This window comes from Aotus nancymaae, unplaced genomic scaffold (assembly GCF_030222135.1).
Source record: "Aotus nancymaae isolate 86718 unplaced genomic scaffold, 86718_ANA_hifiasm-v0.15.2.pri h1tg000020l, whole genome shotgun sequence".
NCBI lineage: Eukaryota > Metazoa > Chordata > Mammalia > Primates > Aotidae > Aotus > Aotus nancymaae.
Genome location: NW_026988432.1, coordinates 4,283,179 through 4,309,209, shown reverse-complemented (window position 1 = coordinate 4,309,209; position 26,031 = coordinate 4,283,179). Strand labels below are relative to the sequence as shown.

The window sequence follows — 26,031 nt, the reverse complement described above, 5'->3', positions numbered from 1 at the left end:
ATGGCCCTGTCATTTGGCTTAAGACCATTTGCTTTTTCTATATTCATTTTTATGTACGTCCCATTTTACAATACGTTCATGCCCCTTTAAGATTTGAGCTTTTGGTGGGGCGCAGTGACTCACACCTGTAATCCCAGCACTTTGAGAGGCCAAGGCAGGTGGCTCACTTGAGGTCAGGAGTTCAAGACCCACCTGGCCAACATGGTAAAACCCTGTCTACTAAAAATACCAAAAAAAAAAATAATAGCCAGGCATGTTGGCGCACACCTGTAATCTCAGCTACTCAGGAGGCTGAGACAGGAGAATTGCTTAAAGCCAAGAGGCAGAGGTTGCAGTGAGCCAAGATCCTGCCACTGCACTCCAGCCTGGGTGATGGAGCAAGACTTCATCTCAAAAAAAAAAAGACCTGAGCTTTTATAATTAGAAGTAAAATGAAATTACTTTTTCACAAGGAAAAATCTCTGTACCAGTAAGAGATTTTTCTGTATAGCCATAGGAAAATGTGACGTGTAACTCTCTAGATCTTTGTTCTTGTTCCCTCTGATGTACCCTACTAAATGTTAACATTTCTCTCTTTGAAAAGACCCTCTTTAATCCACTTTGATTGTGGTGTCTCTGTCCATGGGCTTACTTCCTCTTTTTCTCTGAAATCTAGGGCACACATCTGACTCTGCCTGGTATCCCTGTCTGTCATATTTGTGAATTTGCGAATGCTCTGGTCATTTTCTTAGAAGGCCTCTGTCACTCCCCCACATCTGATCAGTGAACTCTTTTCAGAACTAACTCTAGAGCAGACTCTCCTCTCACTGTTTGCTCTTCGTCCTTAATGAAGAAATTATTTGCATGGCAAGAATTTATCAGAAGTTCTGCTTTTAGCCCAGTGAGATTTCCAGCCTAACCACCTTGCAAGCTCCCTTCATAACTATTGTTGATTGATGCTAGTAATACTTTATCCGTTTCCTTCCATTTGGTAAGCCACTACAATATTACTTCTGTTTCTCTTACTCTCATCTGAAGACAGTTCCCTAATTCCTAATTCATAGATTTCCACTCAGGGTTACACTTACTATTTATTTTATATAGTACCACTCATGTGTTCCATCTGTTAGATTTCATGCAACATATTGATTGAGGGTATGCTATATGTCAGACTACAATAGGCCAGTGCCACTGAAATACTTGGGAGTGGGGTGTGGAGTGCAAGGGCCATGTGTGTCATGTGACAGGGTTAAGGTTTTAGCCTGTAGGCGCTGAAGAACACAGGAATCGAGTGAGAATTAAGCTGCTCTGCCTGTATTTAGAAGTGGTAGCTGTGTGCAGGATGGCTTGCATTTGGCAGAGGCCAGGTGAAGGTTACTATAATAGTTGAGACGAGAGGATGAAACTAGAGAGGAGGTGGTACACCTGAGAAGTGTGTGGGGCTGGGGGAAGCACAGGACTTTGTGACCAAGTGCATGTGAGAAGTCACAAAGGGGGAGGAGTCTAGAATAACTCAGGTCTCTGAGTGACTATATTAAAATCCAGGATAGGAATGGGTTATGATCAGAAAACAGTAAGGTCTACATTGAGCTCAAGGTGCATCATTCAACCAGCTGAAGACCTAGAAGCAACAAGCTTCTCAAGTCTGGCACTCAGGATGCTGTTTGAACTGGAGAAGATTAGGTGTGCCCTGCAGAGAGGAAGTAACTGGAGCCTAGGGAGCAAGGGCATTGCCTGAGAGGAGCACGAGGGCCGGTTGAGGCAAGCTTGCCATGCTGGGGTCATCTGACCAGCAGCATCTTGCAATCCCCTAATTCCCTGTAATGGTCAGCAGAGTCTAAGGGAAGGATTTTGTGTTTCTGTTTTGAATTGTACATTGGTTTGATTTATATTTTTGTTAAAGATGAAAGTAATTGGGAATGTGCTCAAGGAAGGGAGGCCATGGAGGAGACGTTGGAAACGCATGGAAGATCAAAGAAAATAGTGGAGTAAGGTCTTGGCAGGTTGAACTCAGAGCAGAGCTGGCAGGAGGCAGGAAAGTGGCTCAGGCAGAGGAGTTTGTGGAAAGATGACGCATTGGCAGCCCAGCCCAGTGGGTCAGCCTCCATGTGTCGTCAGCTGAGTGGCAAGGCGGGGTGGTGTTGGGACTTGAAGGGGAAGATGAAAGCTTGGAAGAAGCCCTGAAGGAGAAGGGAGGAAACTGACTAGGGAGCAGTGGCCAGTGTGAGACAACGCAGGAAGTGGGTGATGATGGAGGTCTGCACAGCTGTGCCGTCCGCTCACACCGGGCTCGCGGGTGTAGGAATGGCTGAGGCAGGCCGCTGGACTAATCGGTGGTAAGCATGCTAGGCTACTCTGAGCTGACCTGTTTCTTTGAAGACTGCACACCTTTACAAAGATTGAGGTAGAGGTACTTGCCCAAACAGGTATCTGCACTTCCTAGAAAGCTGTGGTAATCAGTGCAGCAAGGCATTCATGCATCAATAGACAAGGCAGTGGAATAAACAGAACAGAATAGAGAGCCCGGAACAGACTTACACACTTGTGGAAACTAGTTATGTGTCAAAGGTTACAGTGCAATGGAAAGGGTTCAGTATTCAACAAATAGTGCTGAGACTGTCATATATCCATGTGGGAGAAAATGAAATGAAATCTCTACCCCATACCACACAAGAATCAATTCCAGGAAAATTAAAACCTTTACTTTTTGCAAAACTAGACAGGAGAATATCCTTACAACATTTTGGAAAGAATTTATTAAGACACAAAATTAGAAACCATAAAGAAAACGTTTGATTTTAAAATCAAGAACTTAATCAGAAAAAAAAAATAAGCCACGAATGAGAAATCTTTAAAGAACACATAGCCAAGAAAGCATCACTTTTCAGAGTACACCAAGAACCCCCAGAAAAGGAGGAAAATCATGTTTCAGAAAATATAACCACCCAAAAAAGGAGGAAAAAGCTGCCCTAACAGGCAAAAGACCATTTCAGTAAAGAGGAAAACATGAAGCTAATAAACTTCCAAAAATACTTTAAGTCTCACTAAAATCAAGAAAATGCAGAATGGGTTACTAGTTGTCATCTGCTAGATTGGTAAGAAACTTTTAATCAATAAAACAGTGAATGGGGCAAAGGGAACTCTCATCTCCTGCTGGTGGGATGTATGTCGGTGGAACCACCTGGCTGGCCAACTTGGCATTATTTAGAAAAGTGGAAACTGCAGATTCTCCATAAAGCAGAATTTCCTCACCTGGGTGTTCACCACAGAAAACCTCTTGCTCATGTACCTGGAGCCAAGTATAAGGTATGTAAGAACAAAAACTGGCAAGTTTGACAAAAGACTGATGGGGAAAAAATGTGATACACAATTTCAGTTACCATGCGACTGTGCAAGTGGAGGCTTGAGTTGTGACTTGCATGAGTTTCACAGATGTGCAGAGCAGGAAATGCCTTTGTTTTGACACACAAGGGAAAGGGAACTAATGGCTGCATTTGTCAGTGCCGACGAATCTAAAACTTCGAGCAACAAAGGCAAACTGCAGAATTAAATATGTGTTCTGACATCGTTTATATAGAGTTCAGAAATATGGAGCTAAATAAATACTCTTTGGAAATACATATATATGCATCAAAACCTTGTAAAGAAATGCAAGCGGAAGGTAAGGCCAGGTTTCAGGAGAATAGTTGTTTCTGGTAGGAGGGAGGACGATGAAAGTGAGTTTTACTTCCTTTCTTATGGAAGACTCCAAAAACTCTAACCGTTGAGCCCTGAAAACTTGGATCCACACCTGCATACAAGTTATACCTTTTACACACCAAGTATTTCATAAATTTTAGCATGGAAAACTGAGACTGCTTGCCCTCCCAGGCTTGTATTCCAGGCCTGAGTGTATCCTCCAGCCTGCTCTCAGCCTTAGGTTTTATTAACCTCATTACATGAAATTCTTAAGTCTTTCCAAATTCCATGCATTAATATATAGATCTGTGGAAATCCTTTCTGTTCTTTTTCTCCACTACAGTATCATTACATTTGTTTCTTCCACTCATGTTCTTTCTGTATCCTAAATTGTTTCTAACCTCAAAATTTTGGCTACACATTTTTTCCACGCATCTCCTTAAATTGATTTTTAGTCCACCTGCCACGCCCATTCCCACTGCCCTGTCTTTATCTGGTCCTCACAGCAGCTGTCAGCTAGGAAATTAGAGTCATCTCCAAAATCACCGTCTGCCCCAAATCGCTCCCCTGGCACGGGAGCTGATTGTGCCCTGATGCTCCCCACGTCCTTCATTGGTTGCCGGGAGTCCTGAGAAAGCTGAATCTGGCTCGCAAACGCCTGATTGGGAAGTCAGGCTCCACCATTCTATCCTCCCACCACGGTCCAGCTTCTACAGGCCCCCTCCCTGGGCTCCTTCCTTTATACTCTTACTTTCAGAAGTTCTAGTGATGGGTTATTTGAAGACTGTTGTGTCTGTTTTGCTAGGAGACATTCCCAGCTACTTGAAATTTTCTTAATGTTTAACATTGGGCAAACTGAACGTGCCTTTCTTACCAGAGCGGTTATGGAAGTGGCCTTTTTATGGGTAAGGTTTCTCCCTCCCTCAGTTGCATTTTCAAAAGTCTTCTACAGGATTCCATAAACTTCCACATAAAAAAGTAGGTCCTTGAGGCATGTTCTGTGGCCCGTATTTATTGACAGTGCGTTTATGGAGCACAAAAGATTGCCAGCCCCATCCCCCATGGTCCCCAGGCCATCTGTGTGGGAAAGCCCTGCTCACCAGACCTTATCTCCTGTGTCCTCATAGTCCTGGGGGCTGGCCAGGCAGCCCAGCTTTACGGGAAGCCTGGGGCTCCAGGGGTCCTTGGAAACATCCCAAGCACTAACCAGAAACAGGAGTTCTCACGTGTGCATTCAGTTGGCTGCTTTAGGTGCCACCTGACCTGGAACAAGAGCAAGGGCTTCCTGCTTGCTAGGTGCTTCATCCCAGGGGACTGGAACCAGCCTCTCCTGATACCCATTTTAGTTCGCCCACACCACACCTCCCAGCTTCTTGTATCACAGCTAGAACGTACAATTTGCTAATGAAATGGGGTAGGTACAGACTGAAGGAGAACTACAAGGAAATGGACACTTGCTCTCCTTCCTGCCCGGATGTGCAGTACCCATCACAGAGCTGGTAAACACTTGGCCGGCCACGTAAGAGAAGCTGATGACAAGCCCTCCACAGCATACTCCTAAAGCCCCGGCTGAACTCCTCTCCCTCCCACTGAACCCAGCGTGGCTGAACTGCCTTGGCTGAGCTATTTCAAGGGTGAAAAGCATAGCCCAAGTCAACGCCAGGGGCTGAATCCACAGACTGACTTTATGGTCCAAGACAGAACCACCCTGTTTAGAAACATAAAATGGCAAGTCATGGCCATATCATTGCAGTCTCAGCTTTACTTTGATGAAGACTCTCTCCTTCCACCAAAACTTTAGTTGTATTTCTCTAAGTCCTGCGATTGACTAGCCCCAACCCTAGTCTCCCCCACTGTCCAAAGAATCCACTGTGAGCAAGAATCCTGCTAAGTCAGCTTAGCAAAACTTCCCCACCCTTGGTATCCGATCACCCAGGCTTACCTTCCAAAATAGTCCTGAGTCATTTCAGCCAGAAACCCCTTATCCATGATGTCTCCTCACACTAATTTTCCATCCACTGACCCCCACCCTGTCCTTGGCCATAAATCTCACTTCTTGTTGGAGTTGAAGTTGAGTCTAATCTCTCCCCACCCGGAAGACCCCTTTGAAATGGTCCCTGTTCCTATTATCACGGCCCCTTTGAATAATGTCTTCTTAAAGTCATGAATAATTTTTTCTTTAACAACCCCTATCGAAATCCTTTCTAAACATCTTCTGAGAACATATGCACGTTTCCAAGATGGTTCTTACACACAACAAGCAGCTGTGGTGGGAGGCAAGACCATACCTTATTTCTGAGAGAGTCCCAATGTGGTTTTAATCCTGAAAAAAGACAAAAACGAATCAAAAGGTTATTTCCATAGATGATGGTGAATTTTACATGTTAACCTGACTGAGCTAAGGGGTGCTCAGAGAGCTGGTAAAGCAATGTTTCTGGGTGTGTCTGTGAGGGTGTTTCCAGAAGGGATTGGCATTTGAATCAGGGGACTGTAAGGAAACCCACCCTCACCATGTGGGTGAGCATCGTGCAGTCCTTTGAGGGCTGGAATAGAGCACAAAGGCAGAGGAAGGAGACGTTGCTCTCTGCTTGAGCTGGGACATTCATCTCTTCCTGCCCCCAGACATGAACGCTCCCAGTTCCTGGGACATCAGACTCAAACTGGGCTCCCTGCTTCTCAGGGCTTCAGAGTGGAACTGAAACCACACCACCAGCTTTCCTGCTTGCAGATGGCCGAGCGTGGGATGTGCAGCCTCCACAATTGTGTCAGCCAGTTCCCATGCTGAGTCTCTCTGTATACAGCTCTATATGTCCTGTTAGTTCTGTTTCTCTGGAGAACCCTAAGGCACCATATAATAAATAAATTCCACATTCTCAGAAAACTAAGGCCTGGTAATCATAAATGTAGCCCTTGGAATACTTACTTCTGTTTGTTTCTGTGCTGTTTCTTGGAAAGATACTGGTTGCAGATGCGACGGTGTGGGGCGTATCCATAACTGGCCATCGTCCGGGTGAACACTGCCTCGTGTGACTGACTCTTGGCTGCCGCAGTTTTCATTGCCATGTTTTTGGGGTAATGCCCAAATCTGCATCACCGGCCTCGAGCTTTCTGAGCATTGCCAGCTGCCTGCTGGGCAGTTCCAGTCTCCACGTGACGAGTCCTGCCGTCACCTCAGCTTCCACACACCCAGCACTGCACTCACCGTCCCTGTACAACCAGCTCCAGCTCCCCAGGTTCTTACTGATTTCCACAGCACACAGTCACCATTGCAATCCACTCCTTCCCACCCCAGGCTTAAGATCCTAGATTGTTCTTTAAAGCCTCTGTATTTTTAAACAAGTATTGCCAATTAATCATTGACTCCTATGATGGTTCTTTCAAAATTTCTGTAATCTCCATCCCTTCCTCTGCCATAATACTAGTCTAAGTACACTAAATATGTATGACAAAAACTCGCCTCCATTTATGAGACAAAACGGAAAGTGCCCTTTTCATCCTCCTGTCCCCTCTGTAGAAAGTGGCCTTCTCTTCCTAGGAATCAGGTATCAGATGAGGCACAAAGATTTCACCTGGCTCGAGACCACAGTGCCCACAACTGAGTGGATAGGAGCCTTGTCTTCTGAGGTCTAGCACACAAGGATCCTCTGTATGTTAGCATCACAGTCTTTTCCCTTCCAGACCTTCTCAGAAGGCCCTTTTCTGCCCGTGAAGGTGAGGGGCAGAGCCACAGACCTGACAGAGCTGGAGGACGGGGGGCAGCCAGCATCTGCCTGCTGGAGGGGAGGACAGGCCCAGGGCCAGACAAAGGTCACTGGCCCTGAAAGAGGAGACCAGGAGCCCAAAGGGGTGGCTGCTGTGCTGTCTCCATTGTCCTGTCCCTGGCTGTGGTTAAGTTTTATTTTTGATGTTAAGTTCTTAATTCATCTGGAGTTATTTTTACTTTAAGAGTATGAAGTAGTGATCAAACTTTATATTTTCCATATGTATGACCATGCATCCCAGTCCTTTTTACTGAACTGACATCTGTGTCTGTCATATACCGAAATCCCATATGTGTACAGGTCTATTTTTGGGCTCTCTTTCATTCTATTTGTCAATTTTTGCTATTACCAATACTGCACTAATTGATTTACTACGTAGCTTCATAATAGGTACTGATACCTAGTAAGAGAAATCCATTCTCCCTGCCCTTTCTATTCAGAAATACTCTAGCTAATGTCAGCTCTTTACTAACATAATATTCAGCATTATTATTTTCATCAACATCCATGGAAGGCCCTTTTGGGATTTTCTATGGTCTTTCCATTGAATTTATACAAAATTTTAGGAAGTAATATGTCTACAGAAATGATAATAGAATTTTCTAAAAATTATCTATCATATAACAAATGATGGGACAAGTAAAACTTCACCCTCACCCTCCATACTGGGGTCTGTTTAAAGGGTCACGACAGTACCACACTGCAGGACTGTGACGGCTGAGAGTTCCCTATCTGTGTCCACTTTGAGCACATGTTCTAGTTCAAACCCTTGGTTGTTGCTTCCATTTGGAGCTCATCAGGTCGACCCTGCATAAACACCGCCCTTGGCCCCCTGACCCAGATGAGATATTATTCTGGGTCAGCCCCTATGTTCGGCTCTTCTTCTGTTGCTATGAACAACACACACTGGGGCCTATCATGGAGCGTGGGAGGAGGGAGAGGATTGGGGAAATAACTAACAGGTACTAGCATAATCCCTGGGTGACGAAATAATCTGTAAAACAAACCCCCATGACACAAGTTTATCTGTGTAGCAAACCTGCACGTGTACCCCTGAACTTAATAAAAGTTGGAAAAAAAAAAGAGAAATACCTAAGACTGGGTAATTTATAAGAAAAAGGGTTTTAATTGGCTCATGGTTCTGCAGGCTTTACAGAAAGCCTGCTAGGCTTCTGGGAAGACCTCAGGAAGCTTTTACAGGAGACAGCCATGTCATGCAGCCTCTCCCCTAGGGTCGGGGGCAAGAACACTGCCAAATGTCTCTGCCCTCACTCCTCATGGGTGATGAAAACAGGCGCCCATAGTCAGACACCACGTCTGGGCTGGAGAGGATAGCAGCTTCCCTGAGGAGGGATGCCTGAACAGCACAGAGGACCTAGTGACCAGGAAGAAGCTGGGAACAGGTGGGAAAGGGCTGCGTCTGTTCCCTGCGGCTACCGTGACACAGTTCTACAAACTGGGTGGCTTAAGACAACAGAAATGTGTTATCTAACAGCCCTGGAAGTTACAAGTCCAAAAACCAAAGTGTCCGCAGGACCCTGCTCCCTCAGGAGGCTCCCAGGGAGGGCTGTTTCTTGCCTCTTCAAGCACGTGGTGGCTCCAGGCATTCCGAAGCTTGTGGCCGCGTCACCCGGTCCTGGCCTCCGTCATCACGTCGAACTCTCCTCTGCACTTGTCTTCTCTTCTGTGTGTCTGTCTTACAAAAATACATGCACTTGAATGTAGGGCCCACCCCTGTAACCCAGGACGAATGCATCCTCCCAAGAATGTTTCACCATACAAGAGATTATTCACAGGTCCAGGATTGAAACGTGGACCCACCTAGTGGGAGACCACCCTCAGAAGGCAACCAAAACCATCTGCTACAGCGGCGTGTGGCCCGAGGTCATCTGAGCATACACGGCCTGCAACCAGGGATCTGAACGCACGCCTGTCTGGTTTTCAACTCCTGAGCTTTTACACATCACCTAATGTTGCCTTTCATGTTTTTTTGCCCTCCCTACATTTCAATTTCCCCATCTCTTAAATGAGGACACCAATACCTACTTCTTAGGGGTTTTGTAAGGACCCTATGAGGCCGTAGGGAAGGGGCTTCAGTGGTAGCTGGCACGTGGTTACCCTGCAGCTGTGAGTGTGTTTCTTGCCTTCCTTTTACATTGTACATAGAGAAGGTATCGTTTTAACTCCTGTACTTCCAGTTATTACAGTATTTGGATATTAATAGGTTCTTAGAAAAAAAAATGTGTTAAATCTCAACATCATAGGGGCCTATAGTTCTGATACCCAAGCCATGCATTACTCAAAAAGTGACTAAGAAAGCTACCAATTCCTGGAGTGCTGGCCATGAGAAATAGAAGGCAGCAAAAATTACGGCCGTGGCCTGTTGCATACGAAAGTGGTCCTGCACTAGCAACATAAATCTAATGCCTCTAGAAGGCTGAATCACCATGAGGAGCAGCGTTGGCAGGAAAAACACTTACGCTGCTCTTCAGGATGTGGAATAAAGCAGCAAAAAAAAAAAAAAAAAAAAGGTTTATGGAACAATCACCCTGTAAGACCACTTACTTCATAATACGACAAAACAAAATGCCAAAACAGAAGGATATTCTGATCAAATAGTTACTGGAACCACAGTAAATGCTTTGCTGTGTATCTATTGATTTGACCCTACAGATTTGGATTCATGTTTAGAATGTTTTCATGATAAAACATTTGTCCAACTGCAGTGAAGGTGGTGCAGCCATTTACACGAGAAGCTCCTATTTGGCTCAGAGTCACCGTTTGCTTTCAATCATTTGCATTAGATACTCTGCATTTATCTGTTGACTTTCCAGAGTGGCATGTTGGCCCTACCTTGCTTCTCATTGTGTGGAATATGATGCTACCAACAGCTGAATATCTGTATGTAGCTTGGGAGAAAGGTACTCGCCAAATTTCCCCGAGACTCTTCCTAAGCCACTCTTCCCCTTTTACCACCAATATCCTATTTCCAGATTTCTCATCCAACCTAGGAAAAGAGTAGTCAGCACTTTTCTGTTTCATAATCATAATACTGACCTCTCCTAAAAATTATAAAATATCTCTCTCTCTTCTCTTTTTCTACACTCTCTGCTTTTCCTGGAATTTGTGACGGAAGTATGGAATTTGTTTAAAAGCAGTTAAGGGAATGGTAAATACAGCATAAGATGTTTAACAGGTTTTACTTTACATGCTTATCACCTTGAGATCTGAGTAATATACAAAATGAAAAAAAAGCAGAGCAAAATTAAAGCTTAGTTGAAAAGGTCAAATTCATCGCACGGACAATCCTGACTTCATTCCTTACAACTGGTGTCAGTGGCTGCATTTATTGCTGGCAGAGATGATTATCTGATGGGTATTATAGCATCACGGGAGGGTGGCATGACAAATAAACAAAATGATTTTGGTCAATCATGATTCTCTAGTTTAAACACGGGTCACATTTATGAGAACTCATTGTTCACATCCCCTGACTGTTCTGGCCACCTGAAAATGGACACGGGAATGTTCATTTATTTAAGCAAAGCTGTCAATATTGTTTCAAAGAGATATAAATATCAACAAATAAATGCCAAGTAAGGCATATGGCTTATGCACACAGGGAAGCCTCTAAAGGAATATGTCTTGATTTCTAGATGAACCCAGCAGAACCCCTTGTCTCTGGCAAGATGATGAAAATTACGTACACTTTTCCTGGAAGCCACTGGCTGCTGTGAGTTATTTAGGAACAATTCAGATAAAAGTCATAAACTTATTAAGCTAAATATCATCATCATTGATATCAATTTGTATTTAGCCTATAGATATAAGAAATGAGATAAAAAGAATATGTTCCAAGTAGTTGCAAATACTGTAACTGAATCCTCATAGGCTCGTGATTTTCCACATTGAGGGGTTACAAAGGTGTTTATTTTTAACTCTATCAAAGGTGACTGCATCATGATTTGTTATTGATATGGATTTATTTCATTTTTAATGTATTTCATCCAGGAATGCCAATGCATTCGCTAAGGCTCATGCAGAAGTTTCTCAACCATGCCAATGCTGCCTGCCACTGCTCTGCAAGGCTCTCCTTATGGTAGCATGGGGGAGAGCTGGCTGAGGGAAAGAGCCAACCTCTTGGCTGGACTGCATCCAGCCTTTGAAGTGTTCTTGACTCGGCCCCTGTGGTTGCAACTCTGAGGACGTTTTTCAAGTGGGCAGCTTGCACTCCTCCTGCGCGAAGGGCACCGCAGACTTCTAGAGTCTCAACTGGAGAACTGGGGTTTCAGTGCGTGGAGAGCTCTGATCAGCAGGTAAATGACACCAAACGCTTCAAAATCCAGGTGACCCCACACGGAAGCTGTGTCCCCAGGAAACAGCAGGACACAGACTCTGGCTACTCTCACTGGAAGCCCATCAAGCCTCAGTGTCCCCAAGTTACAACCCTCGTTTGTGCCCTTTGTCTCCTGCTTCTGTCTCTGACGTCCGTCCCTCCTCTCTCCTCTGTTTCCTCATCTCCGTACTCTCTCAGACTGAAATAAAAACTAGAATAAAGACTGCTTAGGGACCATGTCGACAGAAGTTTATGTTCCTTCTTGCTTTAAAATCAGGCAAAGTGAATCTTTTAGGCATCACCGGGTCAGTAGAGGTGAGGAGGAGTCTCGTGGAGTGGGAGAAGCACAAAGTGAGAAAGGTGCCCTATTCTAGGTCAGCTCAGGACACCCGGAGGACTCCCCACCCTGCCGACGTTTCTAACGTTAATACCAGGACCCCATCTCCTTCTCAGACCAGCTCCTCATATTTTCACCTTCTTGTTTGCAGTGAACAGGTCCAGAGACTCAATCAACTTTTCTTCTCTTAAGCAATACAGATTCGAGATGGAGCATCTGGGCTCAGAATCCAGACAGCTTTAGCTGTGTCAAGTCCCAACTCTACCACTGCGAGAGGTCACTTACTTTACTTCTCCATAAACTGCCTAGTTTCTTATCTATAAGTAGGATAATGATGGTGCCGATCTTGTAATTCCTTCTGAGAATTAATTGCATGTAAAGTTCTAAGAAAGACTGGTGTGAGGCGGGTGGATCACGAGGTCAAGAGATCGAGACCATCCTGGTCAACGTGGTGAAAGCCCGTCTCTACTAAAAATACAAAAAATTAGCTGGGCATGGTGGCGCGTGCCTGTAATCCCAGCTACTCAGGAGGCTGAGGCAGGAGAATTGCCTGAACCCAGGAGGCGGAGGTTGCGGTGAGCCGAGATCGCGCCATTACACTCCAGTCTGGGTAACAAGAGTGAAACTCCGTCTCAAAAAAAAAAAAAAAAGAAAGAAAGAAAGAAAGAGAGAAGGAAAGAAAGAAAGAGAGAGAGAGAGAAAGAAAGACAGAAAGAAAGACGTGACGAAAGGGTGAATCTATTCTTTAGGAAAACTACTGACTCTAGTGTGGATGTTCCCACCGCGCCTGCAGACGCGGCACCCTCAGGAAGGGAGAGACGCTGCGAGCAAGGGGAGGATCTCGCAGCAAATCCCCACGGTCTCACCTGGCCCTGTGGCGAGCTCCCATGGGGGGAAACAAAAATATCAACAAAACAGGACAACGTGCCAGAAATAAGCTGAGTGCTGAGATGAGAGACGAGGGAGCTATTCACTGTAAGGGCAGGACTGGGGAAGGCTTCAGGTGTTTCTGTGCACAGGGACCCAGGAAGGGGCTGTAAGCCATCACTGCACCTTGTAAGGAAGCAGTGAGGATGTGGCAAGGAGAGTCCCTCCTGGTCACCACCTCCTGCACCCTGAGGAGAGGGTCAGAACCCACTCACTTGCAGGAAAGCCGTCAATGCCAGCCCTCCTTACCTTGTGGCAAAGTCCGCTTCCCTCCCCACGCTCTCAGACCTGTCCCCCTGCCCAGGTCCCTCCTCTCTTCCCCACCCAGTCCTCCCAGCTGCACTCACTGCTCTGTTTCTCTCAGCTGCTGGCTTGGGCTCCAGTCTCCCGAGGGTGCTCTCGTCTCTCTTCACCCAGCTCTGTGGCCCCAAGGATGCTTCTCTGGGTAACACTGCCAGGCTCGCCTCCCTGCCTGTAACTCCACCCGGCCTGAAACCAGCTTCCTGCTTCCTTTTCCTCACGGAAGGCTCCCACTGGGGTGCCACAGCCTTGGGTGTGGGGTGGGGTGGTGAGGAAACACTGAGCATGACAAATGGTTGATCCTTTGCTGAGGAGATGGGGTTTCCTTCCCTGAGTGATGGGTAGCCAATAAAGGTTTTTAAGAAACTGACTTGTGTTCCAGATCACTCTGTCAGCCAAGTGAAAACTGGATTGATTGATTGATTGATTTTTTTTTTTTATTTTGAGACAAAGTCTCACTTTGTCACCCAGGATGGAGTGCAGTGGCACGATCTCTGCTCACTGCAACCTCTACCTCCTGGGTTCAAGTGATTCTCCTGCCTCAGCCTCCTAAGTAGCTGGGATTACAGGCACTCACCACCACGCTCAGCTAATTTTTGTATTTTTAGTAGAGACAGGGTTTCATCATGTTGGTCAGGCTGGTCTCAAACTCCTGACCTCTTGATTTGCCAGCCTCGGCCTCCCAAACTGCTGGGATTACAGGTGTGAGCCACTGTGCCCAGCAAAAACTGGATTTAAAAGGTGAGAAGTTAAAAAGAGAGAAGCTAGCTTAGAGAGGATGCCCTTGGCCTGAGAGGTGATGGAAGCTTAACAGTCAGGCTCTGGAAGTGAATGGGGATCTGAGGAAGAAGCAGGTCTGGGAGATATTGGAAGGTGGGATGTGGGAGGTTTGCAAACTGACTAGAGGTACATGGAGAACAATTAGCCAAAGACAGCTCTGTGCTGATATTTTCGAAAATTTGCCCCACAGATTTTATCAGACTTTCCATTTTTAAGGAAGAATTTTGTGGTCAAACACAGGGAGGGGAGCATCACACACTGGGATCTGTTGGGGGGAAATAGGGAAAGGACAGCGGGAGGTGGGGAGTTAGGGAGAAATAGCATGGGGAGAAATGCCAGATACAGGTGATGGGGAGGAAGGCAGCAAATCACACGGCCATGTGTGTACCTATGCAACAATCTTGCATGTTCTGCACATGTACCCCAAAACCTAAAATGCAATAAAAAATATGTAATGATATTTTAAGATTCAAGTTAAAAACACTTTTGACTGCAGAATGTCTCAGTGCATTGACAAAGGAACTTATAACAGTCAGTATCTAAGTGGGGAGTTAGGAGGAAGATGGTCTCAAAGTTATTTGAAGAGAGAACCTTCTCCCGCAGACACACACACACACACACACACACACACACAGATACACACACAGAGAATATGTATTCGCATCTCAAGAAGCAATTCCACAAGGAACACCATTTGGAAAGTGCTGCCTCAATACGTACAACTTTATATGTGAGGAGAATAACAACATCAAAGTGGTGATAGAAGCTGGTAACAGAAAGGGGAGTGGGTGTGGGGAGTAAAATTACAAGCTCAGCTCTGGCATTTGAAACGTCTCTAACACAGAGACCACAGGCACTCGGCGACAAGCTTAGAACTCAGAAGAAAGAACAAGAATGGAGACACCATATTCGGAGCTCTTTGAAATAAAATTGATGCTTTCTTTATTTACTTATTGTCTTTCTTTCTTTCTCTCTTTCTTTTTCTTTTTTTTTTTTTTTTGAGACAGAGTCTCACTCTGTTGCCCAGGCTAGAGTGCAGAGCCACAAACTGGGCTCACTGCAACCTCTGCCTCCCGGGTTCAAGCAATTCTCCCACCTCAGCATCCCAAGTAGCTGGGACTACAGGCATGCACCACTATGCCTGGCTAATTTCTGTACTTTTAATAGAGATGTGGTTTCATCATGTTAGCCAGGCTGGTCTTGAACTCCTGGCCTCAAGTGATCCACCCGTCTTGGCCTCCCAGTGTGCTGGGATTACAAATGTAATCCACGGTGCCAAGACAGAATTGGTATTTAGAGACAAAAAGTTAGAGACCCAGAAGGAGAAAGCCAACTAAAAGTGGGGAGAAAAAAGAATTCTTGAAGACATTGTAGCCAAAGTTAATTCCACATTTGATGAAAAGCAACAAGCCACGAATCCAAGCAGCTCAGTGAGATACACAAACGAAGGCATGTCAGGGCAAATCAATGAAAGTCATAAAACGTCAGAAAAAAAACTGTCACATTAAGGAAACAAACAGAACTAATGTGCAGTGATAGAAGTCGTAACATCGTTTGCTCCTGTGGGCTGAGAGAAAGAAATGGAAGACTGGGAGCGGTGGCTCACGCCTGTAATCCCAGCACTTTGGGAGGCCGAGGCGGGTGGATCACGAGGTCAAGAGATCGAGACCATCCTGGTCAACATGGTGAAATCCCGTCTCTACTTAAAAATACAAAAAATTAGCTGGGCATGGTGGCGCATGCCTGTAATCCCAGCTACTCAGGAGGCTGAGGCAGGAGAATTGCCTGAACCCAGGAGGCGGAGGTTGCGGTGAGCCGAGATCGCGCCATTGCACTCCAGCCTGGGTAACAAGAGCGAAACTCCGACTCCAAAAAAAAAAAAAAAGGAAGAAATGGAAGAGGTCGTTCCAGGGTGGGGACATCACGTGGGGTTGTACAGATACATACAGCTGTCACAACTCAAGGCCGTATATCTAAGATCTGGGCGTTCTGTAATAACGCCTCAGTTTAAACAAAAAGGTGGAAGCAGGTGGAGAAAGGGCAGGAAAACAGGGTGTGCAATTCAGGCAGAGCCCTGGAGACAAAGGACAGTGGCCACCTCCAGCGTCAGCAACCGTGGAGTCAGCAGGAACTAACCCCTCCACTCGAGGGACAAGCGGATCCACATCTTAGCTTGTTAACATCTTAGATGGGTCTCAAACGTCCTGTGATTAGAATCATCTGTCCCAGGTCACCTGAGTCAGGACTTCCGCAGGTGTGGCCTGGACATCCGTATGTTTAAAGCTTCCCAGGTAACTTGATGTGCAGTAGGCATCAAAACCCTCTAATCCTGGTCAGTGACATGGAGGGTACATCCTGGCCTATCTGATCCTCAGAAGCACTTTAAAGCTTCCTAAAACTGCATTTCAAGAGGCCTGGGGCAGGTCTGTGTTCGTTGTCTCCTGCAGCTACCAAAACAGCCAACCACGCCCTGGCTTACGACAAGAGGTGTATTGCCCGGGGCTCTGAAGCACAGAAGTCTGACAGCAAGGTGCCCGCCCGGCTGAGCCAGCTCTGCAGGTTCTAGGGAAGAGCACTTCCTTCCTCTCCCAGCTTCAGGCGCCTCCCTGCAATCTCTGCCTCCCTGGTCTCAGAGCCTTCTCTCTGGTTGTCTCCCCATCGCCTCTCTTCTAAGGACACCTGCTATCGGATTTAGAGCCCACCCAGATAGTCCAGGATGACCCATCTCAAGATTGTCCATTTAATTCCATCTCAAAAGACCCTTTCCAAATAAGGTCACATTCACAGGGTCTAGATATTAGGACATGGACATATGGGGAGAGGGCACCCTCTAACCTATGACGGGGCCCAAAAGTTGATGATTTTTAGTGAATTCCTCAGGTCACATGGTGATTCAGAACACCTGGCCAGGAGAACACCTCCACACTGGGATCTTACAACTTCAGCCACCGCTTTGCTCTCAGGGGGTTTCCTGCTGCCGGTCCCAGCTCTCTAATTCTGCTGTCCTTTTTCTGGGGACAAAGGTCTTTGAAGGGATTCAGTAAGCATGCAGCAGTGAGGATGGGAAAGAGGCTGCACAGGGCTGTGAGCAGCTCCTTCTCCAGAGCTCTGCTGCACGGCGGCCCTCCATTGCAGCCCTGCTTCTCAGGGGGTGCGCCCATCTGTTCACGCGACATCTGCAGTAATTTAATAAACACGGGCACACAGAAGGCAGCTTCGCTTCGGAAAGAATTTAACCTGCTGCAGAGGTAAATTATTTGACTCTACCCAGTGAGAGCAAAGAAAGATGTCCTTAACACAGCTTCTGCTGGGTTCCCTGTGTGCCAGAATAAAGGGGCTAGTGAAGGTGACAACAAGGTTTCCAGGCTCACCCCCTCCAGTTCAGCCTCTGCTGCATTCCGGGCGTGGAAAAGCCATTTCCAGCTAAGTGCTGAGATGTAAAATAGAGTGGGCTGTAACTACCAAAGTACTACCAATAACCTTGCCATTCCAGAGCCATTTCTTTTTTTCCTCCTGAAAACCGTAAAGCCAGAGATGACGGTATTCATGATCATGGTGCTCTGTGATATGTGAAGAGACATTGGGAGCCTCGGTTAGGAGGAACCGAAGGGGTTCGTCCATCTGTTACAGCTACAGTCACCGCCTGCTCAAGGTTGAAAGTGCAGCGAATTTCCTATTCGAAATATAATTTGGGTCTCTGTTCACCTTAATGCCCCTTACGGAGGCTGCTATGAACTCCTTTTGATATCATTGCCAAAGATGTGATTTTTTCCACTTGCCTGAAATGGACTTTGGAACATGCTTTGGTTCTTTACAAAAATTGTAACATGAAGAAGTATTCACAGGAAGTTAGAGTTCCTTACGATGTATAGGAGACCAGCCTTCAAATTTGAACATATTTTCGGAATGAAAAGGCAGACTGAATTGTTTAGGGTACTTAAAGGGTTCAGCTTAATTAGATTCTATCTTTTGGTCAAAATAATTTCCATGGCAAACAGGAATCCCTAGCTCTGAAGCCTTTCTTCATATCTCATTCAAATACCTTGTTCGAAATTATATTGAGCAGAACTCTTTGGAGAAGCAGTAAAGCTACTCTGTATGTCTGCTTTAAACCCTTGTCATAGAGTTTCACTGTGTTTTGAAAGTTATGGTCTGGATTTATCACTGAAAGGAGAAATGGTTTCTTTATGCTATGAAATCTTTTCTCATATAGTGTCCTCTGCATATAACTTTTATGATCACTATTTTATGACCTTTATTCATTATTATGATTTTTCTCATCGGAGTCCTTTCCCGTCTTTCCTCTGACTGCTCCCCATGTGAGAGAACATCAGCCACCCAGTCTCTGAAGCACAGCGGAGCCGGAGGTGAGGCGGCTCCAACCTCGCTTCGTTGCCCAGGGTGCCGGACGTGAGACCATGAGGGCTGAGCTGACCAGGAGGCAGAGGGAGGAAGTATTCATCTCCATGCAGCTTTTCTTCTAGGCATGGTTGCAGGAATGCTGTAGAAATTATTAGGTAGGCTGGGCGTGGTGGCTCACGCCTGTAATCCCAGCACTTTAGGAGGCTGAGGCGGGTGGATCACAAGGTTAGGACTTCGAGACCAGCCTGACCAACATGGTGAAACCCTGTCTCTACTAAAAATACAAAAATTAGCCAGGCGTAGTGGCATGCACCTGTAACCCCAGCTACTCAAGAGGCCGAGGCAGGAGAATTGCTTGAATCTGGGAGGTGGGGGTTGCCATGAGCCAAGATGGCACCATTGCACTCCAACCTGGCAACAGAGCAAGACTCCATCTCAAAAAAGAAAAAAAAAATTATTAGGTAACCTATATTTCCACTCTTTAGGGAAATAAGTTTTCTGAGAAATCTTAATAGTACTTTGAAAGTCACAATAGTATTACACAACGATTTGAAAATGTTTTCAGAGAGTTGAGTAGTTGGGGGCATCGCTGTAGAGGTAGATGAATCCAGGGAAGAAATCCTCGTTCTGCCACTGCCTTTGTTGAGTGACGTGGATAACGTTGCTCAGTCTCTCTGAGGATCAGTTTATCTCTCAGTGAATCAGAGACAGAGTCGGAGGCTAACACTCGTCCGCAGCCCAGCACGAGCTCTGGAATATTCAAGGCCCAATAAACACGAGCTGTGGCGCTATCACCCAGCCCTTGCTCTAAAGTAACCATTCACATTCACTAAGACTGGACTTTGAGAATTAAATGCCACACTTTTCTACACAGTGGAAATGTGTGACCACAAGAATTCAATGTTATTTTTCAGGGAGAGCCTACGCGTAACCCACGCCATGTTAAAATGCAAAAGAGTATTGCAAAACTGAGAAATTGGGTGAAATCTCAGCATCGCCAAAACAGCATTTAACTACCTTTTAAAGAAAAAGCAGGCCCTTCATTCCCCTTCTATTTTATTAAATGCCACTAAAAAAAACCTATCTTTCTTTCTTATTATTTACCCTCTACATGACCTTCCCACTAGTTAGTGATAGACATTTGTCTTTGTTTTTAAATACTTGAAGAGTAGCAAAAATTTATTTTTAACTGAAGCTATGAACAATATAATCATTTAGAAGCACACATTCTTTAGTAACTCTGAGCTATCTTCATAATTTACCCAAAAGGAATCCACCTTAAGAAGGAAGTCACCTCATAATTTCCTTTCTCAATCAACCCATTATAGGGCCCACTGTGTCTCTCTCATTGCCATAAATTCTCAAGTGACCACATCACAAAGGACACTAAGAAGCTTAGCTGGGACAGTCGCAAGAGTTAAGATGTCTCTGACACAGTGGAGGAGCTGGGACGTGGGCTTGGCTGGTGAGGCCGGAGGAACAGAGTGAACACACGTTTGCATTGGACATGCCAGATTCCAGAGTCAGGCGTGCCGGCATGTGGGTCCAGAGTCAACTGTCCTGGGTTCTGCGCAGTTCAGGACTGGAGACTGAACTGTGTGTCCTTCAGACATGTACTTGAAACTTCCAGTGCTGGAAGCCATGAGAAAGGGCATGACTCAGGGTTGACAGTGGGTTGAGAGCAACAGTCTGACAGACGCCCTAATCCAGCACTGGCCATGGATGTCAGGCATGAGAGACAAGCCTCCACATAGACACTGCCATGAGTCAAATTGTGTCCCCCCCAAATTCACCTTCCCCTGGAACCTCAGAATATGACCTTAATTGGAAATAGGGTCTTTGCAGATGTAACCAGGTGAGGCTAGAGAGGAGATCACACTGCATCGGGGGCCTGAAATCCAGTGGGAGCGTCCTAGGGGGAGAAGGAAAAGGACACACGGATGAAAGAAGCCACGTGACAGTGAAGGCAGGGACTGGACGATGCTGTCACAAGCCAGGACACCGAGGGTGCCTGGAGCCACAGAAGCCAGAGAGAGCCAAGGAAGGAGCCCCGGCCTGCAGCCTGAAGAAGGAAGCAGCGCTACCAACGCCTTCACTTTGCACTTCTGGCCTCCAGAACTGTGGGAGAATAAATGTCTACTGTGTTAAGCCACCCAGCTCCTGATCAAGTGTTACAGCCACCACCGTCAGCTAACACAGACGGCGAAACACAAGTGGCATCGGGCAGCGACCAGAGAGCAGAGGCTTCTGCCTCAGGGGCATCCGGAAGAGGAGAACAAAGGGGGCGTTCCTGGAGACCACAAGGGGCACGTTCACGGAGCAGAGAGAGCAAAGTCATGAGGGATGGTGGGCGGAAGTCCACATCAGCAGAAGACCACCTTCCAGCAAGTTAGGCAGCCAACAGGAGAAACCAAAGGACAGACCCCAGGGGTGGTTGGGAGAGTCAAGAAAAGGACTTGAAGATAACAAGACCTTGTTATACTTGAAGGCAGCAAAAAAGTCACACATACTTGCTCTAAGAATTGTAAAACTCATAGAATTGTCAGTTAAGATGGCTATATCAGTGCAGCAAAGATCAATTTACACTTTTCTACTGTACCATAAATTTGGTTATGTTATAAAACCAAAGCCATCTTCTTACTGTGTCCTCATGTGGTCAGCCCTTTCTGCATGACTGTGTTCTAATCTCCTTACTTTAAGGACACCCATCAGATTAGATTAAGGGGCATCCTAATGATCTCATTTTTCCTTAATTTCTTCCTTAAGGCACTATCTGTAAATACAGTCACATTCTGAGGTACCAGAGAGGAAAACTTCAGCATTCAACACATAAATTTCACAGAGGAGGCACAATTCGGCTCAGAAAGCCGGAGAATGTCCTCATCTGTAGAAAGTACGCACTAGCGGATGTGGAAGTAACGTGGCATCATATCAGCAGTTTATTTCCAGGTGATGTAGGAAAAAAGAGTTTTTATACTGCACTTGCAATTTTTCTGTTAAGTTGGAGATTGTTTTTAAAACATTTTTTTTTTAAAAAAGCAATCAGTGTGGGGCATTTAAAATGTGTGTGACTGGGTAGGTGAGTCAACCACGTCTAATGAAAGGCTGTGGCAGCCCTGTGAAATCTCAGCTCTGAGTTTATTCGAGCTCTTTCTCTCGATCTTAGTCCATGGCAAGTGTTCCACTCAGCACGGAATTCCTCCCGCGATCCATTATCAAATGTTGGCGTGAATTCTTAATATTCAGAAAGAAAATGATCCTGGAAAGTATAAAATATTTACAGCCTGCTATCTGTTCTGCCTCGCTTGAGGAAAATTCTCATCTGTACACAAATGTTCTTCAGCTTTTGAGACCAGATGGCAGAAAGTCATAAAAAGACTGAAAAATTAGAAGGCGGGAAGTGGAGCACGATGCCCATCAGAGAGCGGTGGTTCCCCGCAGGGCCAGCGTCTTCACACTCTTCAGATGAAGGACTTGCGGCAATGCGGCAGCCTCAGTCCACCAGGCTCTGTCCATTTCTCCTCTTAATTTCATATAAATCTCCTTTCTGTCCCCGGTGCATGACCCATGCCCAGGGAAAATGCCTCACTGCAAACTGTCATCGCTGCAGCCACTGAACAGGGGCGGCACAGTTGTTCAGCATCAGTCCCCCTGCAGGAGGGCTGACCTCATGAGGAGCTTTGCGAGTGCCCCTCCATCACCGTCTTCCTCATGGGCTCTGGGCGAGGAGCTGCCCGCTGCTTCACTTGAAGGCCTTCAGTCTTTCACTTTCTTCGGGTCCATCTGACCTAATCATGCCACCATGATCGTCACAGGCACAGACATCAGGAGACACCGCCAGCACACAGCAGCTGTGCTTGGGGCCTCGTAGGTTCACCTCGGGCAGTGCTTCCAAGCACATGGGCTGGCCGATGCCCTTCAAGCCCAAGCCAGACATCCTCCTGCTCTTCAATATCACCTGTCAGTTGCCACAGCCCTCCATGTGAGCTCCTCCAGAAGCGGACGCTCAGGTCACTGGGGAGGTGATTCCAGCAAATACCAGGAAGAGCTGAGAAGCAAGACAGGAAAGGAGAGGAAGGCGACCCAGGGTGGGAAAGGAAGGGTGGCCGCCGGGCTGCTGAGCCTCAGCTGGGGGCCACGGGAAGACGCCCTGGCACCTGCTTCTGAGCCATCCTCCCCAGGGCCGGGCTGGGCTCTCCAGGGGGGCACCTTGCAGGGGTTCTGCAGGACCCTCCAGCCCTGGGGTCTGGTACAGTGTCTGCTGTATGTGAGGGTTAGCTTATGCATCTGGAGCTTTCTCCCAGGAAAATGTTGCTCCTGAGCTTGGTTCAGCTGCTCTCACACCTCAACCTGTGCCTGATTCTAATCTCATTACTGTAAGGTTTCTTGCCGAGTTAAATGAGGAAACGGAGACCCGAGTAAGGAAATTAAAAGCCAATTTATTCAGCTCCCGGGCGAGGTTCTGTGGTCCAGGAAGGGGGCCAAAGAAGTCACGCTTCTCTTCTTGGGGAGCGGGGTTTTATAGGGAGTGGAGGTAGTTGATCGGCTGCAAGGGAAACAAACCGGAGGTAGTCTCATTGGTTATGAAAGGACTGGGCACGGGCGAGGTGAGCTGCCATTGGCAGCCAAGCTGGGCTACTGGCAAGTGGGCTGGTTGAGGACATACGGGGCAAGCTGCCATAGGGCAGGTCTTTGGCGGGATTTTAAAAATTTTGGCGGGGCCAAGTGCATAGTTTGCTGATGAGTGCAGGATTAGATTGGAATGTGGAAATAGGTGTGGGGAGCCCACGTGGAGAGGCCAGGTGCTGAGTAATGCACTCAGAATGGTGTCGTAGTTTTCAGGCACGGAGAGAGAAGGGTGTGTCCATTTGACTCCTAGCGAGGCAACCAGTCTTACAATTACAATTATTATGGTAACTTAGAAAGGTTTTTTCCAAGGAGACGGTCTGCATGGTGACTTTCTGCTTAAGACAATCAGCTGGTCCATCAACCAGAAGGCTCAACTGGAGCCTCTGTGCTGCATCCTGAGTGCCCAGGCTCGTGGGGGCTGCACCTCCCTCCTGCACCAGCTCCCTCCAACTCTCCCCCTCCTCCCCTGCATCTTCCCCACGTGTCCTCCACCATGCCTCACCCCCTCCCCATCTTCTCCCCTCCTCTCCCCTACCTCTCCCTTCCTCTCCCCGATCTGCCCCCTACCTCTTCTCTTCTCTTCCCATCTCTTCCCCACCTCTCCCCACCTCTCCTCTCCTCTCCCCTCCACATGCCCAGCAGCCCTTCCTGTTCTACACACAGATTCTCCTTGCACTGGGCGATTCAGTCCCTTCTACTCCCTGCCCTCATCTTACACAGAGGAAACAGGAGCACATTTGTGCTTCATAATAGACATGAACTTAAAGGAATGAACACATGCGTACACTAACGTTTCTCTACTTTTTAACACCAATAAAAATGAGGCATGCCCTAATACAGTCACACTGCTTTTCGGTACATTTGAGAGTAGCTTTTCATTCCCAAGCATCCTTACAAATTCACAGGCCTGCAAAAACTGACCTTACCTAAACTAAAGTTGTCATTTTCTTTTTAAGCTCAAGTTACTGCAATGAGACCATCAGAAATTTCTTTGCCAGTCCCTTTGTTGTGATATCATCGAGAGGCCCGATATATGGGATGCGTTCCCTCCGAGAGCACTGTCTGGAGGGGTGGAGAATGGTGCTGGAGAGAATCATGACCCAGGCAGTGGGAGTGCAGGACCCAGGGAGGCAGGGCCACCGTTCTCCTTAGGCCACATTTCCCGAGGAAATCAGAGAAAAACATTCCTTTTAAAGCATAAAACATAATGTCACATTATGTTAAAGTTAATTAAAATGGAAATTAAGTAATTTAATTTAAGCAATGTAATTAAAATATTTAAAATTTCTATTTTATTTCCACTACAACTTATCTGCTTTAATTTTTAAACCTGTCTTCAAACTGTAATTAGGCCTCTTTCTCTTTAATAAGTTCCACCTTACTCATTAGCCATATTTCTGTTGCAGTTGATTGAGAGTTCCATTTAAGAAGCCCAAAGTGTGTGTGTTTGGGAAGTTCAGATCTTCAACCAAAGTACAGGAGCTTAGAATGTGATCTACAAGGCACAAGGCAGTGGGGAGGGAGGTTTTGGGGGGCTAGTACATTTCCATTTCCCTTAATCACTCTGCTGACCACCACCACCTCAGAGAAAGCTTCCAGGCTCACCCCCTAAAGCTGCCATCTGACTTAATAAGGTCAATCCACAAGGTCTTGTTTGTCTTACAGAAATCTAGCAATGTCCTTTCCTTTTGTTTGTAGACAGCCAATGTAGGAGGTTTCACTGCTCATGTTTTTTAATGAGGGGAAATGGCTTTAAGTTTTTGTAAGTCTTTAGTAACAATCATGGGCTACATTTCACCAGCAGTATTTCGGAAGACCTTCTTAATTTGCCTCATTACTCTTTAGCACATACCTATGAGCCTGGATTCTTGGGACAAGAGGAAAAAGCTCTTCCGGGGTGTTGACAGCTGGCAGACTTGAAAGGGCAATTTAGTTTCCTTTATTTACCTCTTCTATTCACTGTTCTTCTCTGAAGAAATACAAATGTGCCAACAGGGAGAAAAGATTTGCAACACAGGAGGATTCCCCTATTCACAAAGACTCATCCCCGTTTCCTTTAAGAAGAAAGCCCCTCTACATTGCGTTATGATTTATATATTCTAGAACAGTATTAATAATCATACAGAGGCATGGTATTAATTTTAAAAGTTCCGGTAACACAAACGGTGGAAAATGCAGGTCTGACTGGTATCCCAGGTGGTACAATAGCAGCTGCTCTCCCACCTTTGCCAAATGCATTGGAAAACTCTCTAAGGGTCTCAAAGGGGGTTGTAGTTTAGGGTTCCTTTCAGGCCCATGAGAACCAGGATGGGGTGGGAAAGGTGAAAAATACATGCCTTCCTGTGCGGGACAGGAAATGTGGGTAATCTGGAATGTTTTAGGTCTGGCCTCGGGCACCTAGTGAAGCAGTGTCATTGTCTGGGGGAAATACCAGAAGTTTGTTGTCTCACACCAAGGGAATCAAGGACATGGACACACAAGATATGAGTTTAACAGCACAGGTTTAATAGGTGAAAGAAAGAGAAAAGAGAAATAGCTCTCTCTTGCAGAGAGAGGGGCTCCCAAGTGGGACTTCTGATCCCCGTCAAAATGCAGCAGGGGTGTTGGTTTATGGACTGGCTTGATTTAGATAGGGCCCAAAGATTGGTTGGACCAGGTGTGCTATTTACATAATATGCAAAGAAGCTGGCCAGCCCACCTTAATCTTTTATTATGCAGATGAGTTCTCTACATGGCAGGCACCATGTTGTCTGTTCCTTACTGTACACATGGTTGATAAAGGGAAGATGGAGCCTCCTTGTTGAACACCCCTGGCCCCCAGGTGGCCTTTTCCTTGCACCTGCGCAAGCCCTCAGCTTCCCCTCCGGCTTCCCCACCTTGATAAGTGGTACCACCAACCTCCCTGTTCCTACTTCAGATCTAACATTTCAACAACTTTTACC

General features: G+C 46.3%; 1 long non-coding RNA gene across 2 annotated transcripts in view; it reads right to left on the bottom strand.

The window, feature by feature from the left end:
- Positions 1–8,530: 8,530 nt before the first annotated feature.
- LOC105726113 (uncharacterized) overlaps positions 8,531–26,031 on the bottom strand; it is a 68,774-nt gene continuing 51,273 nt past the window's right edge. The window contains exon 3 of one of the 2 annotated variants that reach the window (XR_010343603.1): positions 8,531–9,114. This is a non-coding gene — a long non-coding RNA (uncharacterized LOC105726113). Of the gene's footprint in view, positions 9,115–22,938; positions 23,007–26,031 lie in introns of those variants that run through there. The other variant, XR_010343602.1, reaches the window with a different exon arrangement.